The 17,000-nt window shown below is 42.6% G+C and overlaps 1 long non-coding RNA gene across 1 annotated transcript; it reads left to right on the forward strand.

Annotated features, from left to right (window-relative positions):
* The first annotated feature begins 3,244 nt into the window (after nt 1-3,244).
* On the forward strand, nt 3,245-14,681 carry LOC109322415. The gene is made up of 3 exons (XR_002104387.1): nt 3,245-3,379; nt 8,860-8,868; nt 14,671-14,681. It is a non-coding gene; the product is annotated as an uncharacterized LOC109322415 (long non-coding RNA).
* Nucleotides 14,682-17,000: the final 2,319 nt, after the last annotated feature.

The following is a 17,000-nucleotide window of genomic DNA, read 5'->3' on the forward strand; positions in this document are numbered from 1 at the left end:
TGGGCATAGGTGCTGACTTTAGTTTTTGCTATTGAATGCTTGCCCCCCAAAAAACTGGCACTTTGAATTTGGTGCACTCCCGTGCCAAGCCCCCCACACACTCAGAAGAGGCAACACATTACTTCAACTTGGCTCTCTGCAATATCTGTAGAGATTGGGCACTTTAGAGGGGCTTTTTGGCACTTTTATCTAATAGCTGATTGAATCAGCCCAAAAGCCTTGCTGATGTGCTCAGTCTTTACAGATGCTGCAGAGCTGGGTTGAAGTAATGCACTGCTTCTTCCAGCAAAGTATGTTTTTGGGGGGATTTCCTTAATGTCTATAAAGAGGACATAGCTATGGCTCCTGGGTGCTGAGCACTCTAATTATTTTCAGTCAGCACTTGCATCCTGGAGCACCCAGAGAGTAAGTGCCTATGCTTCTGGGCATGGCCAGTTTTATGATGGCAATGGCTACTCACTTCTGCAGAGTGAGGTGTGACTGCATGCTGTTGTCCTGACATGCACTGTCAGGGGCCACCTGGGTAATGATGTCCATGAGGGTGGCCAAGCACCTTCAGAAGGTCTGGATCCACTGTTTGTCACACCAGGCATGCAGGACAATCCACTCTGACCAGTCACTGCTGGTGGTGTGGGCCCAGAACCAGCATGTGGGTGGTCTGAAGGTGGTGCCAGAGCACTGTTGCATTCATGGCATCCTGGATGGCTGTCCTCATAAGCTACCTGGAAGTCATTGGCCTAGCCAAGGATGCTTGGCAGGCACAGGATGTAGAAAGTAGCCCCATGCAGGACATCTGGTAGTTGGCTAAGGGTAGGAAGCTGCATCCCATAATGACAAGCTGCTGCATCATGCCAAGATGGCCACACATGATGTTCCACAGCCTCCTTCAAGAGTCATGCAGATTGACAAGCCAGACACACCACAGCTTCTGGGTCTGTGTGTTTGCCATGGATGGTGGGACTCCATAGCAGATTGCAGGAAGGCCAGGACATGGGGGCATGTGCAATTCACATGGGAGGGCACTTGGTCTTGGGCTCTTCCTGAAGCCTCAGGGTGACATGTGGAGGAAGGTCTACAGTGAGAAAGTGGGAGGTTGGGGGCATGGCTGCCCATGCCCAGCAGTCAATCAGGGTGGCCTGGGGGCTTGGCTGTGCTTGGCATTCTCTAGAAGTCCAGGGAGCCCACAGGACACATTGGGGAGGTTTGCAGGAATGCCCCACACCTGCAGGTCTTGGCCAGTGCAGTCTTGCCTGCACACAACATCCCCTCCACGCCCAAGGGAAAACATTAATATTGTTCCCTACCAATTTGAACTGGGCCACTTAGGGAAAACTGTATAAAACTGAAATGAATTTGTCCTCCAGCTTTTTAACATCTGTATGGGGCCTTTGTGTAGCCTTCTATGACTTCTCAACAGCTGCACCTGACAATGGGGGATGGGTTTGCTACTCAGTGCTGTCAGGACTCATTCCAGTCTGTTCCCTCTATTTAATCTCTGCTGGGCTCCTCTCAGCACTGGCCTTTCTGTAGGCTCCTAAAAAGCTTTCATTAAACTGGCTTTTCTTCTGGCCACCTTGGCCTTACTCTGGTCTACCTTTTTCCCCAAGTGTACTTACAGTGTTTGCCTCCTGGTTCCACTCTGCTGCTGAACCACTTCTGCCCTTTCCCACTGGAATACCCCCTTATATTCCCATCAGGTAGGGGCTTTTCAGCCTGTGTGGTCCTTATTAAATGGCAATTCCCCTTTTTCCATCCCTTCTTTGTAATGGGAACCAAAGCGGGGCCCTGCTACACCTTCCCAGTAGATGACAGATTTTAAATTTGGAAAGAAAGAAGGAGGGGTGGGGTGAAGGAGGGGAGAATAGAAGATAATGGTTTTGGTTTTTTAATTAGTTTTCATGTCTACATTTCACTGCACATTCTTTCTGCTCAGCTGTCTGTCTGGAAGGAGGTGCCAAAGCATCACAAACACTTAGGACCATAAAAACATTCTGATCTAGTTTCTCCATGCCCAAAGCTATCCAAAAGCTGACAATTTTATAAGTACTCAACAGGTCATTAAGCCAGGCCTGTAAAGATAATGATAACTTTATTGGAAACGACTATAAGCCTTGATTTCAAACAGGTCTAAGATGTTGTATTGAAACAAAACAACTTTTTGGACCAGTGGTTCTCAACTATAGTGCTGTGGCACCCTGGGGAGCTATGAGATGCCACACAATATTTGTACTTTTAGGTATGCAAATACCTGCACATGATTCACAAGACAAAAACAGAGATTATAAATATGAATCTGTAGTGTTAAAAACGTTCTGACCTGTTGTAGTCTTTCTGAGTTCCTTGCAACAGCAGAATTGCTTTATTTTCCCAGAGTCAAAAAACTAAGTGAAAGCTCATAGTACCAGGGTGCCTTGAATCTAACAAGGGAAGGGGTTTCTTGAGTCTGAAAAAAGTTGACACTTCTGTTTTAGCTATCCAGAAACAATTGCCAGGATGAGTACATTGCACTAAAATGAGACTACAAAGCCAGGATCATAGTTTTATATACAGTTGATGACAGTGAAAACAGATAATTTCTGAGTAAATATTTTCCCATTACAGGATAAATAGGGGAGATATGTAACACTGGCAAATTAATGTTTTGGTATTTCCCCCTCATACTGCAAGCTGAGGAAGAGACTTCTATATTTGGCAATGATGCACATGTATTTCATTGCCCTACTGATTGTTCACACTTCTTTTAGAAAGGGATCTCTCTAACATAAAATCAGATTATTTTAAAGCAGAAATATGTGTGACAAGCTAGCTGGTAGTGACTTAGTGCAACGGTTTTGAAAGGGTAAAAGATGATTGGAGGACTTGGGATTCCCTTTCCTCACCAATCAGGCCCCAGAGACTCACCCCCCATGTCCCCTGATTGGCCCCTTGGGTCACCTGGAGGGGGATAAAAGCAGCAGCGGGGCTGACTCAGGGGTGACCAGCGAGGGACCACAAGGAAGGAGTTTCAAGCAGGGCAGGAGCAGTTGCAGTTGCCCCAGAAGCACCTGAAGGAGAGGGACCTGCAAGCAGCCCTCAGGGGCCCTCAGCAGCTCGGTGTGCGGCCAGCAGGAGAGGTTCCCCGCTGGGCTCCGGGATCCCCTGGGAGAGGCTGGCGCCAGCAGGAGAGGCTTCCCAGCTCCAGCAAGGATCTGAGCAGCGACCTGAGAGGTTCCCAGCTCTGCTTCTAGCTCATCCAATCAGGGGCCAGGCAGCTCAATGTGAGGCTGGGGCTCCTGGAAGGCCAAGACCCCTAGCAGGCTGGCACAGCATCAGCACTGGCATCTGTGTGGCAGAGTTTCTGCCTATCATGTGGGAGACCTCAGTTCAAGTCCCAGGTGGGGTGAATGAATTAACAGGGAAAAATTGTTGTTGCAGTGGAAAGGGGCAATTGTGTTTTCTCCCCTACAGGTAACTAGACCCTATGTGCTTTGTCATTTGACATTTTGTATTTTGTGCCTTTTACATTTCACCAACCAGTATTTGTTGTTTGGTCTACTGTTTGTTAACCCTATCTTTTGTCAAGTGGATGAATGTGTCTATGATTGTAAGTGTCTAACCTTTGTTGAATCCTGCCCCTCGGGGCATTGTAGTGTCCCCTACCCCCCTGGTTTATACTGGTTATGTTCCCAGTAGTGTTCCCTCATTAAAAGATATATGGTTAAGTCCCCATTGGTGGCCTGGCTCTGCTCTATAGGGGGAGGAGAGTCCCTACACCTCCCACAGCGCTTGTGCACCTACTTCGATCCCTTCAGTTGGAGAGGGGGTACCTCTTGGAGTACCGCCCAGGTTACATATGTATTTATAATCAGTTACATTTCATGAATAAAAAAGAGTTGAAATCACTCAGCTCTGAATTTCCCTTTGCATCCCATCTTCATTTTATCTTGTAATTTTTTTTTCTTGACTGTTATTGGCTCAAACCAAATCCTGTTATCTGCAACTACTGTGCTCTACTATTTAGAAAAATGAGATGATACTGACTGAACTATTTAAATTTCTCATGGACTTTTCTGTCCTCTGGCAATAATTCATAATTCCTGCTCTAGAAATTGAAAACTGTTTATGGCATGTCAACAAATTTACTTTTGCAAAGAACAGGCCAGGTGGGTGTGATTACAAGCTTTTAAAATAATAAATAATTACAATTTCTAAGCAGGTAGTATTCTATATTCATGTTACATAAATGTAAATGACAAATCACAGTGTGCACAGTGGCAAATCAGGCCCATTATACTTATTTTGAATGAGTTTTTATCCTATATAATTCAGGTTTTAATTAGGATTAATTTAACTTGATTTGGGAGGAAGCAATTTTTTTCTGAGTGAGCTGCATCATCCTACATTTAATTTGTTTCAAAAATACATGATCATTTATAAGCATGTGTTAAGCTTTTATTAACCTCATCATTTTATGTTGATTCAATGTAGTAATGCAGTGGTCTGGTCCAGTTACTGGAGAGAAAATATATGCTCCTTCCCACTACTGACTGCAACAGTGCTTGGATTTGGTCTGAAGTAATGATAGATGTAGTTTGACTGCTAAAATAAAGATTTAGAGTTAAAAATCTGCAGTGGTTCAGAGAAGGAAGACTAGAGAGGAATAGCTCATATCTTGATTTTTTTTTTTTTTTTTTGGTTATTCTGTATGCCTGCAAAGTGTTTTTACTGTACTCAGTTCTCAACAAAAATGAGAATCTGGCAATTCTTTACTGGTGCCATTGTCACTTTCAAATACCTGACTATTCAGGAAAAATGAATGGAGTGATTCCCACCTCTCATTTCCCGGCTCAGTGCAGAACGTGAATATTTTTCCTCATCTTTGAATTTGCTGAGAATCACTGACTGAGGAAGAACACAAAGCTAGCTCCAAGTCCGTTTTAAGTAATCAAAAACAATGTAATGAGGATACTTAATTTACTTTTGTTATTTCTCTTCTCTCCCCAAATTGTGTTAGCACAATATTTGGAGATTCATTTGAATAATAAAAAAATCAAATCTTTAAAATGTGCATTTAATATAAGCTTCTTGATATTTTTATTCAGTCTAATTTCTAGCACATTATTAAATAAAAATATATATTTGTCAAAGAGAAACCATAAAATAATAATACAGGGGAATGGAATCCAATACATCTCTGCTAAAGTCTCCCTTTTATTTGCTAAAGATGATCAATGGCTGTATGGTTAGTTACCACAAAGCACATGGGGTATCTCTATTCTTTTTGACATCTGGCAAAAACAATTACATCATTGGTATTAAGGACCAAAAGGTGAGTTTTTATAGATATCTATGCTACACTGCAATATTGAAATGAATGGGTATATTTGGAATAGATTATATGAGCTGCCAGTTAAAAAAAAAACAAAAACAAAAACACTAAAACACCAAGTGCGGTATTGGATTAACAATCAGGACTCATAGTAGAGATGATATCTTTTATTAGACCAACAAGATTTTGCTATTAAATTATTTTGCAAAGCTTTCGGGCACAAACCCCCTTCATCAGGCATTGGAGAAAAGATTGTAAAAGTTCTCCTGGGTAGACATGAAAGTTTGTATTTCCTAGGATTTCAGTAGGTGGAAACACCCTCTGGGCAGTCAGTTCATAGCTAGTATGGAGCCTTTCACCTCCTGTGAGGATCTGTGATGATGCAAATTACCTTGCAACAAAGGCTATTGGATTAGCTGAAGTCCTTAAAATTTCAAATGTGATGGAAAAAATGTAGTATCTTTGATATTACTTGGAAATTATGTTCACAGCCTTGGTTGTAGTGATCCCTTGCTGAGAGGTCTCTGGCATTGTTGTGGATTAGTTTGGGGAAGCCATGTAAAAAAAAAACCCAAAACCTGTTCCTGAGGAATCTCCAGCTCAAGACACTTTTTAAAAATTTTATTTCTATGCTCTGTGCCCCTTCCACCATGCCTTTTTCTTTTTAGAAAAGCAGCAGCACTAATGCACACATACAGGTATTTGCCCTTTGAGCAGATGAGGAAGGGCAAATTCTTCACTGAAAAAGCTCTGGAAGGTTAAGTGCCTGCAAGGAGGAGGAAAGCTGCTGTGCCTGGTCCACATTGCTACTGCTGTGGCTTAAAATTGTGTTTATTTGCACATGGAGAGTAACTCCTTCTTCACTGCAATCCAGAAACTAGGTGTTTCTCTGTTTCTGTCTCCTAAAACCTTCATCTGGTAGGTGTTCTCAGAGCGCATTTACTAACTTTGGGCTGTACCCAAAAATGCAGCAGTCATCATTATCTTTCATAGTACTACAAGAGGAGCTCTGTGGTTAGAGTAGTTATCCTACAAGTACGAAACTTGGGTTCTCAGCACTCCTCTGTACAGGGCAATTCAAACTCACAAATCCTATTCCTCAGGAGAGGGTCCTGTGCCTCAGACCACAGGCTATTATGGAGGGCATTCTTATACCTTCCTACTGAAGTTGCTTCATTTTGGATAAAATAATTAAGAGTCATCAGGCTAGAGAAAGGAACAAGCATGAGCATAGCTCTCTAATCTTACAGCTAGTGGTAGAGGGGTAATCTTGGTTCGAGTTGTTGGTCCAAGGACCATTTATCCATGTCATACTAAATAGTTATTGGATAAAAATACATAAATGAATCTTACAGGAGGATTCAGTACCCAGTACTTCCTTCTTCTGGACAAATGTTGAACCACTGTTCTATAGGGTGACAAAAAGGTTAATATTTTGACAAGGAAGTGGCTTCCTTAGAGTCCAACAAACCTCCTGCCTGAGAGAGAGTTACTCACATAAAAGTTTTCAAGCCATGAGCAGGAAATGAACTAACCACCATCTATTCTAACCCATGTCAATATCCCATTATCACATACAACTAAGTTGAGTTTTTCAAATAATTTCTGACAGAAAAAACTGCTGCGTTGAAGAATACCAATTCAACAAAATCAAACCATTCAGTTGGAAGATGTATTCTTTTGGGGGAAACTGTTAAAAGGAAGATTTCAAAGGCTAATATAGTTCTATTTGACTGTTATATTACAAAGTTTAAATGATGTGACTGAAATGAAGTGTACCATTTTAACCAAAAACAAGTTTCAATACAATCGAAACAAAACATTTTTTGGAATATTTCATTTTGCTGAAAAAAAAGAGTTCCAAAATGTCACCTTTTTTGTCTTGATTCAGGAGGAACCCAAATACTGGAGCTTCAACATTTCATACAGATCAACATTCCACATTTGACAAGCAAGTAAGCATACGCATATTCCAAGCGTATTTGGAGAGTTAAGTGGGATCACTAACATTAAACATTCATCATCCAAAATCCTTCATAGTTGAGGCTGATTGTCCTCCATGGTCCAAAGATAACTAACAAGGGTGATCTGGGATTAACAGGTTCTACTGCAACTCGGGTATGCGTTTCTGACCAGGGTGGATGGCACTAGATTCTTGATTTGGTCTGCAACACTGTTTCTGCTACTCCTGCTTTTCCCTCTGCTGTTGTCATTCTGAGGTTTCAAAGTACTGAGATCCTTGCAGCAGACTCTTCCTCCATTTTAGATGGTCTTGGGCAATAGTTTCCCATGAGTTGATGTCACTGAATTTTTCAAGTTGGCCTCGAGAACATCCTTGAAGTACTTTCTCTGCCCTCCTCTTGAGCATACACTTTTACTGAGCTGAGAGAATAAAACTTACCTTCGGGCATCTAGAGTTGAACATCTAGATGACATAACCAGCTCAGCTAAGTTGAAATTGGATGATCCTCACCTTAGTGCTCATGGTGTTTGTTTGTGAGAAGAAGTTAATGTTGGTGCAACTGTCTTCCCACCAGACTTGAAGGATCTTCTGCATGCAGCATTGACTTCTCTAGTGGCTTGAGGTGTATCTTACACTTCATGGAGCCAAGACATGGACAATGTAAGGTAGAGATCAGAACTGCTTGATAAACTATGAGCATGCTTTCAAATCTGATGCCACGATCTTCAAACACCAGTTTCCCCAGTCTGCACTTGCACATTTGAGGCAATATTGGATTTCTTCATCAATGTCAGCTTTGTGTGAGATAGCTACTGAGGTACAGAAAATACTCAGTATTCCCCAGAGTCTCACCATAAATCTGAATTACAAGAGCTGGGGACTGCTCATTAAGAGCTTGTTGATGGAAGGCATTAGTCTTCTGAATATTAAATGACAGTCCCATTTTCTTATATCCCTCGGTAAAAGGTGTCAACTATTACCTGAATGTCTGTTCCAAGTGAGCATACACTATAGCATTATCAGTGTACTGGTGCTCAATGATTGAGGTTGGGTGGTCTTGGTTTTGGCTTGGAGTCAGCTGAGATTAAACAGTTTACCATTGTGACTGCAATGGTTCCACTGTGACTGGAAGCTTCTTGGTGGTCAGATGTAAGACATTGAGACATGATGGAGTGATGACACAGCCTTGCTTAACTCCAAAGTTAACCTAAAAGAGATCTGGGATAGATATGTAACTGACATCATTCCAGATCCTTAAGATGAAGGTATGGAGCTATGATGTGAGCGCCTCTCCTGCCTGCTTGAAAATTTTGGCAGGTATACTATCAGCTTCAGATCCCTTATCATCCTTACCTGCTTGATGGTTTTTCTCATCTCATCAAGGGTTGGAAGGATTCCAAGATCATCTCAGATTGAGTGTTTCAGAAAGGAGTTGAGAACACTCATCAACAACAGAGTCTTTATTGAGAATGTTGACTGCATATTCAAAATGATCCTTTCAATGGTCATTGATGGCTACCCTTCCCTTGACAGGTTTCCTCCATCCTTAGGTTTCAAGTGAGCTGGTCCCCAAGTGCTAAGACAGAAGATGACTTTGGTGACATTGAAAAAACTACACACAATCATGGATATCAGTGAGGTGTTGAATCTCCTTCACCTTGCCTTCCCATCTGGTCTTCATGGTGTGGGTCCTTTTTGGACCTCTGCCTTGGCTTTTTGGTGATTCAGTTTCTTTTGCTTGGGGTTGATGTTGCTCTAACAAAACACAGAAGTCCTTGTCCTTGAGGTTAATCAACTCTTGGATCTCCTGGTCATTTTCATCAAGTCAGCCTTAGTGTTTCCTGGTAGAGAATTCAATGTCTCTTCACAGTCACTGAGGACAGTGGACTTGAAAGCATCCCAAGCACTGCTGACATTTGCCAGTTTTACATGGAGGTCCTGGTGGAAGAGGTATCATTTGATTGGGTCCTTGAGTCCTTCAGTGCTGACCTTCCATTAGCATTGATCCTGCTACAGCTATCATTTGGAAGCCAGTTTAAGTGACAAAAATTGAGTGGTTGAGTCAGTGATAGGTCCAGCAATTGTCAGCTCCTAGCATAGCTTGAGTGGTGCAGACATCATTACTATCCTGAGCACGAATGATGATGTAGTCATAATCATTAAACATTACAGACTGATAAATCTATACATCTGTGAATACAATTCATTAAATAGAATAAAATGTGATCTTTCAGGATTTCTCCCATAATACAGTAAGAAATCATTTTTTATTATGAAGTATTAAATAAAAGCATTATGTAGTCCATTTGGGGCTCTGCTACACATTTAAATTAAATCTAGATAGAACCTACCTATAGATCTATTATACAATTTTCAAGCACTAACTTTATAGCTGGTTGGCTCTTTTTATGACTGGACAGTCATTTTTATCATGCGATAATTACTTTGCACATGTGGCTGGTTTAATTTAATGCATTATTAACCAGTTAATTATGCGATAATTACTTTGTATGTGTGGCCAGTCTGAATTTATTGTGCAGTTAACCAAGTAATTGCATAATATACAAATTGTGAAGCAGGGGCCTTATAGAGGCAGCAGTGTTTTTGGTGTGTTAGAGCCTCTATGTCCCAATTGTATCCTAATTATTTCAGTCAAGTCTGTATTATTACCACCTGACTTTAACACAAAGCTGTCCAACTGTGGCCCCTAAAGGGCTCCTGGCATGGCTGCCACTGCCCTCCCCACCAACCAGGTTCTTACTTCTGGCATGACAGCCAGGTTCTTCAGGCTTCCCCACACTGCTCTGGCTTCTCCCTCTCTCCCCCACTCATGTGACTTCCCTTCTCCCAGCTATGCAGTACAATATGAGGGTGCTTAAGATGCTGAAGTTGCACATGTGGCAGGGGGCCAGACTTCCTGTACTGCATATGTGGTGGGAAAGGGAGCTGGGCTGCTCATGCTGCACACAAGAAAGTAAGGATCCAGGCTGCCCACAATGCAGGTAGACACCTGGCTAGGAGGGAAGGGGCATGCTGCATGCACGGCAAGAGGGAGCTACGCTGCCTGTACTGCAGAGGACGGGCTACCCAACCAGCTAGGAGGGGAGGGGAGAGCTGGACTGGGCTGCCCGCAAAGCTAAGGGGTGGGGAAGCTATGCTACCCACGTAGCACACACAGCCAGTGAGAAGGTGCAGGGGAGGGGCAGGAAGCTGGGCTGTGCATGTAGCAGGGTGGTGGTGGAGAAGCACTAGGCTGTCTGTGTGGCAGAGAAGAGATCAGAGTGGGGACACCTAGAGCAAGCAGCCCTTGGTCTGCAGCCTACACCACATGTGGGCCCCAGGACCGTGACCCAGGCACCGCGCCCCCCCCCCCGCCCCCCCCAGTCTGCGGGCCCTGACTGCTAGGAAGTTGGACAGCCATGATCAAAATTATCTTATGATTCATGTAACCAGCAAGGGCCACACACCTATCTGTATAAAGCCAAAAATTAAAATTCAAGTTGTATACATTTTAAATGAAGCTACTTTGTAAAAATCACTAGGATTTCTTGAATCCTTAAAATGTGACTTAAATAAGTAAAATACTCTTCAAATTCCTTTTTCATTTGTACATTTTGGATATGTATATAGGGCTTGAAAAACGGCCTTGTTTTCATCTGAGAAATAATAAGATTTAGAGATGCCATGCTAACCTTCCCTGATACTGCAGGACTACTGCTTAGTCTTCTGAAACGGTGGGGAAAACTCCCCCTCAATATCTTCACTGTAACAGCAGTAGTGAGGTTGTTGAATGCTTAATCAAGACATCTTTTCTCAGTGATGTTAACTAGCTTTTGATGTTATGTAATAGAACTAAGCAGTCTAATTAAAAAAAAGTGTTCCCTTGACCAATCAAGTTTCTTCCTTTTGACTTATGATGTTATCATTTGACTAGCTCTCCAGACATCAGTTTAGAAAAGGCATGGAGTGTCAGTTTAGAAAAGGCATGGATTTTAAAATGCACTGGATATACATTACAATGAGCGTTCTACATCTCCTCCCCTGCCCTTTTTTTTCCTCCAAAGCTTTCACAGAGCAGAAAAAGGGGCCCAAACTATTCCATACTCTTTTGTTTTATGAGTGACCTTTAAAGATCTCCAAATAAGTGGTCTCCTAAATACTGCATAGTCCCTGCTTACAGTGAGTGATATTAAAGTGGCTCAAAATCTTTTGGCACCTATATACAGAAAGCAAGGCTGCTCCGATGAGACAGCACATCGGAACAGACTTCATTCATTGTGTCTGCTAGAGCATGGTAATTACTATGCTCCAGCAGACTCCAGTCATGTGGATCAGTGTCCCTGCACTGAAAAGTGGAGATAGGGGTGCTTTAATTTAAGCTCATCTAATGACCTTTAGTGACAGCACCCCCACTACCATTTTTCAGTGCGGGGATACTGATATACGTAATGCTCCAGATGCTTTATTAGAGAGACTGTTGGAGCCACTCTAATTAAAGACCCCCCACCAGACCACATGTATAAACACCCAAGGATGCTATCTTTATTAAAGTGAAACACAGATCTCTAGGGTCATGTGTTCTAGCCTGTTACTGCTGTAAGCAACCACTTCCTAATTTCTTTCAATGGCTAACCAAGCACCATCTTAAATAAGTTAGTATTTGTCCCCACTACTCCTATTGAAAGCTTGCTCCTTACCGTCATTCCTCTGATAGCTGGAAAGCAGTGGTGAAGGTGTTCCAGGCTTTTCAGGTGGTTTCTGTAGGTCACCTAAGTTTCACAGGTGTAGAGGAGAGTTGGGGTTACCACAACCTTACATAATAGGAACTTTGTTTGAGTCCTGATGTTGTGATCATTGAACACATAATGATACAGTCTTCCAAAGGCAGAGCTGGCACATCAGATCCTATCCTGGATCTCCTTGTCAATGTTCGTCTTTGAGAGATGGATGTCTCCAGCTCCTGTCCATCAGTGAAGATCTTTGCTGGAGGAGTAGATTGGCCCAGAGCAGGCTGGTGAAACACCTTTGTTTTTCTGATGTCAAGGGTCAGTCCAAGGCACTGGTATGCTTGAGACAAGCAGTTAAGGGCCATTTGTAGGTCCTCCTAACTATTTGCAATGACAGCACAATCATTAGTGTATTGAAGTTCCATAATCAAAGCTAAATGTAACTTTGGTTTTAGCATGGAGGAAGGAAAGTTTGAAAAGGTTCCTATCCATCCTGTACTCAGTGCTGATGCCATGTGGCAGGTGGTCACATGGCAGAATTGTTGTGATCATGCAGCCCTGCTTGACACCTTCACTAGCACTAGCTCTGGAAGATCCTTGGCATAAAGGAGGATCACTACATAAATGCCAGTGTCCTCAACTATGCTAACACCACCAGAATGGAAGCCTTGATTATTCAACATCAGCTGCAGCGGGCAGAGCACTGTGTGCACATGCCCGGTTACGTTTACCAAAACAACTGCTACACTTTCAACTCAGCCAAGGACAAAGGACACGAGGGGGCTAGAGGAAACATTTTAAGGACACCCACAAGGTGAACATTAAGCCATGTGGCACTGACACCACAAATTGGGGAAAACTAGTCCAGGTCAGGGCTACATGGAGATGCCTTGTGAGAGAAAGTACATCTCACTTTGAGGAAAACTGTCTTGCACCAGTGGCAGAAAAATGACTGAAGCAGAAGGAAAGGAAACGAGGCTGAAAAATCCATGGTTCAACCCTCCCTTTAACTAGCACCTGTGGTATATGCCAGGGAGTCTGTGGCTCTAGGACTGGCCCTCTTAGCTATCACTGGACTCATCTACAACCCTTTACTTGACCCATGGGAGTGATCCTCAGTTGTGAGGGATCGCTGATGATGATAATTGGAAACCTGATTGCCAGCCTAAATTTATTCATGGATAGTTTAAACCCTTTTCTTCTTGGGCCAACACCATTGTTTTGCTTTAATTGCTCCTTTCTCCTACTGATATTAGCTCCTTAATGTATTTACAGAGATAAAATAAGCCATTTTCCCCCAGATATTCTAGAAGCCCTTCTCTGCCTCTGCTACCTGAGTTCATCTTTCTTGAATGTGGGTGACCAGAAGTGGACACTCTTTCAGGTATGGTCTCAGTAGTAGCTTGTACAATGACATTCATATTTTCCATTTCTATGGGCAATTCAACACTTATTAAATCCTAAAATCACATTTGCCTTTTTCCAGAGCTGCCGCAAATTGATGGCTTATAGTTCTCCTGTGATCAACTAGTACATGCTGGTCTTTGTCTCCCTTGTCATTTCCAACAAATGACAGATGTTAATGCAGTCTTAATATTAGTCTCTTAAGTGCATGACCTTGTACCTTGTGCTATTAAATCTCATCTCATATTTATTCATCCTGTCCTTATGGTTATCCAGTTCTTTCTGTCAGATTTTCCAATCCTTCCCCTTCTTGATAACATCCCCTAACACTGGGTCATCTTCAGATTTTGAGTCTACTACTACTTCTGTGCCAAAAGTCATTAATGAAAATATTAAATAAGATTGGTTCCAAATCTGTTCTTTCAGCAAAAACTCCCTGTTCAATATAACTCATTATCCTCTCCCCATTTTCTGATTTATTGCCCACCTCACAATCCTTGGACACATGCCCATTATAAGAAATGTGGTACCACATAAAAATGCTATGAGGTTTCTTCTAAATTCCTATTAGTGTAGCCAGATTACTTTGAAAGCAATGATATATGAAATTCTGAGGAGAGAAATTCTGCTTTGAAGAGATTGTGAATATACATTCTACATCAAAGAGATCTGGAAAATAAGCACCTGGATTGTGTGGATTCCTATAATCAAAGTTTAATAGTTTTTTTATGTCCATTTATGTTTAGTTAGCACCTGTGGTGCGCTTTCCACTAATGGATAACCTAATATTAGTGGAGAAGTAATGAAAATAAAAATGTGAAGATCCACACAAAATAGTTTGTAAACAGGTGCACACATTCAGCACTATTGCATGTTCACTAGCCAGCATAATCTGCAAGTATGCTAGATAATATGTACTCAAGTTCAGGGGCAGATTAATGCGTGGGCCTGTGGGGCCTGGGCCCAGGGGCCCCTGCAATCAGGGGCTTCTGGGGTGCCGGGGCAGCATGGTTCAGGTGGGCATCCTGGCCACAGGCACCGGGGCAAGCAGTGCACACCTCCTCCACTCCAGCCAGGCCAGGGCCAGGGATCAGGGGCAGGTGTGAGGCTCCCTGCAGGCAGCAGCAGCTTCCTGGGGCCATCTGCTTCCAGAAGGCCCTGTAGACAGCCCCACTCCATCTCCTTGCTGTCTGTGGGTGGCCACTGGCACCAGTGCTGCTGGGACAGGACAGAATGGGAAAGCCTCACCCTGCTGGGACCGGCAGAAGGGTGGGTGAGCAGCTGGGGGTGGCAGAGAGCTCCTGCCCCCGCAGCGAAGGCTGGCCTCAGCCCATCCCATGGCACTGGGGAACTGTAGTCCCAGCTGCACAACACCTGCCTGGCACAGAGGCCAGGCTGGGCTGGGGTTGGGGGCACCGTCACCTCAGTGCACCCCCTGGATGCACCAAGGAGGCCAGGTGAGCCCAGCCATAGCCTCCTGGCAGGTGCAGAGGGAACTTACCCTCACCCCCTTGCTATACATCCTTTCAGAGATGCTGGCACAAACATTACAGACCTAATTCTGATTTCACTGGGCATATGGTGAACTGTTTGGAGCAACCCCAGCTGGCAGGGGGCCCAGGGACTCCAGCTCAGTGTGTCATGGTGGGCTGTCTGGGGCACAAATGTGCTTCAGTGTGGGGCTAGCCAGCTGGCTAGCTGCATGTGCATTGTGGCACACTAAATAACTCTGCCATAGGATAGTACAAGTATTAATCTATGATGGCATTTATTAGTTTACTGCAGCCTAATAGGGCTGTACGTGGAGAAGCTGAGACTTTACTGCAGAGCTAGATAGCGTACTCCACAGTTAACATCTCATGTAGATGCATCCACTTATGCTGATGTATCGCCTTTACCTTTAGTGGTTTTCAACACTTATTTATGCTGGGGTTAACATATTTAGAATCTGATTTTGTTATTGGTGCTGCACAGTGTATTAGTCAGCATTGAATATAGCCATGATGTGTATGTAAATGAAGGCAATTAGAAGCATCAGCTGGGAAATGTGTACATTAAAAAAGAAGAAGAAAAAAACCCAAACATTTCTCAACCTTTCCCATTTAAAACAAAATGAAACGAAACTTTCATTTGGTCTCCTTTTAAAAGAAAAAAAAAAAAGAGGGGGCGGAGGGAATTCACAGATTTTTTTTTAATTGGATTTTGAGGAGGGAACAAACCCAAACCTGAAAAATATATAAACTTTTTATCTCTTCTTCAGCAAAAGTTAGAAAGGATAAGTGGCAAGTGAACACATCAATGAGAGATAAAAAAACTTTTTTCCATTTGATTTTTCCCCCTTTATTCTTTCCTTTTTATAATAGGAAACTGGAAAGTTAAAAAAAAATTCTCATTTTCTTTGAAAGCATAGTGTAAATTTGCAAACATTGGTTTGTAAAATGTACTGAGCATCTCCAACTTGCCCTAGCCACAACTTTGAACTCAAGGTATCAGGCTAGGGTTTTAAAAGACAAACAATGAATGTCCAGCTTGGTCACAAGCTTCTTGTTTGCCCTTTGGCCCTTTTCTTTTTATGCATCAGATCCCCATCCGTATAATGGGAATAACACTTCTCTAAGGGACCATTGAAAGAATGGGAGCAATAATTTTCTGAATTGCTCAAATGCTAGGGAGCCCATATATATACTAGACAGATACATCCTGAAAAACATTGCACTACTTTGCATATCTTTGAAAGCATGCTCTCCAACCCCCACCCCACTCCACACAATTGCCATGTTTTAAAGTCCACACACAGTTCTGGCTTCATTCTGTTGTCTGCCTATTCCCAAGTGCCACAATGTAGAAACTGCCTATATTTTAAAGCAATCCAAGTTACTGTCAGGCATTTGCATACATATTGTAACACCAAAGGAAACCTTTCTTTCTCCTTTGATAAAAAAATCAAAACAAGCAAGGCATGCTGGATGTCCGCATAAAAGCTGATTAGGTTCAAATCTCATATACTGCTGTTACAACAAGAGAAAGCCTTCACTGTAAAACAGAAGGAAGAATACTGATTTAGATGTAATGTGCCTCCAACACTTGGTTAATTTGACATGTCCAGTTTTTAACAGTCCTGTAACTATCTACATTCCCTGTGCCTGAAGAACTTTTTTCCTACTACTCAATTGGTTTAATAAAATATATTACATCTACTCAAAGAACCTTGCCTACTATTCAACTTCATGCATTTGCTTACGTCCCCTTTTTCTACTTGCCTAGAAAAGAAAAAAGAAAAAAAGATTGCTGCTTAAGGGGAAGAGAAAAGAAGGGAAGGGAGCCAAGCTGAATGCACTTCAGCTGCATCACATTCACTCATACTGCACCCTACACAAAACAAACAAAGCCCCAAATGGGAAAGTGAAGGGAATTTCAAGGAGGAAGAAAAAGTCTAGATAAACTCTTTAAGAGAGACCGCAGGACATTGTACATAAGCAAGGCAAACACGTTCAGTTTGCATTGGCACAGAGGTGCCAGTTTCATGAAAAGGCAAAACCTTTTTATAGTCATCCTCTTTTTCTAGGCCTTTGTTTCAAACATCTTCTCAACTACAGCA

This window comes from Crocodylus porosus, unplaced genomic scaffold (assembly GCF_001723895.1).
Source record: "Crocodylus porosus isolate Cpor-Errol unplaced genomic scaffold, CroPor_comp1, whole genome shotgun sequence".
Taxonomy (NCBI): Eukaryota; Metazoa; Chordata; order Crocodylia; family Crocodylidae; genus Crocodylus; species Crocodylus porosus.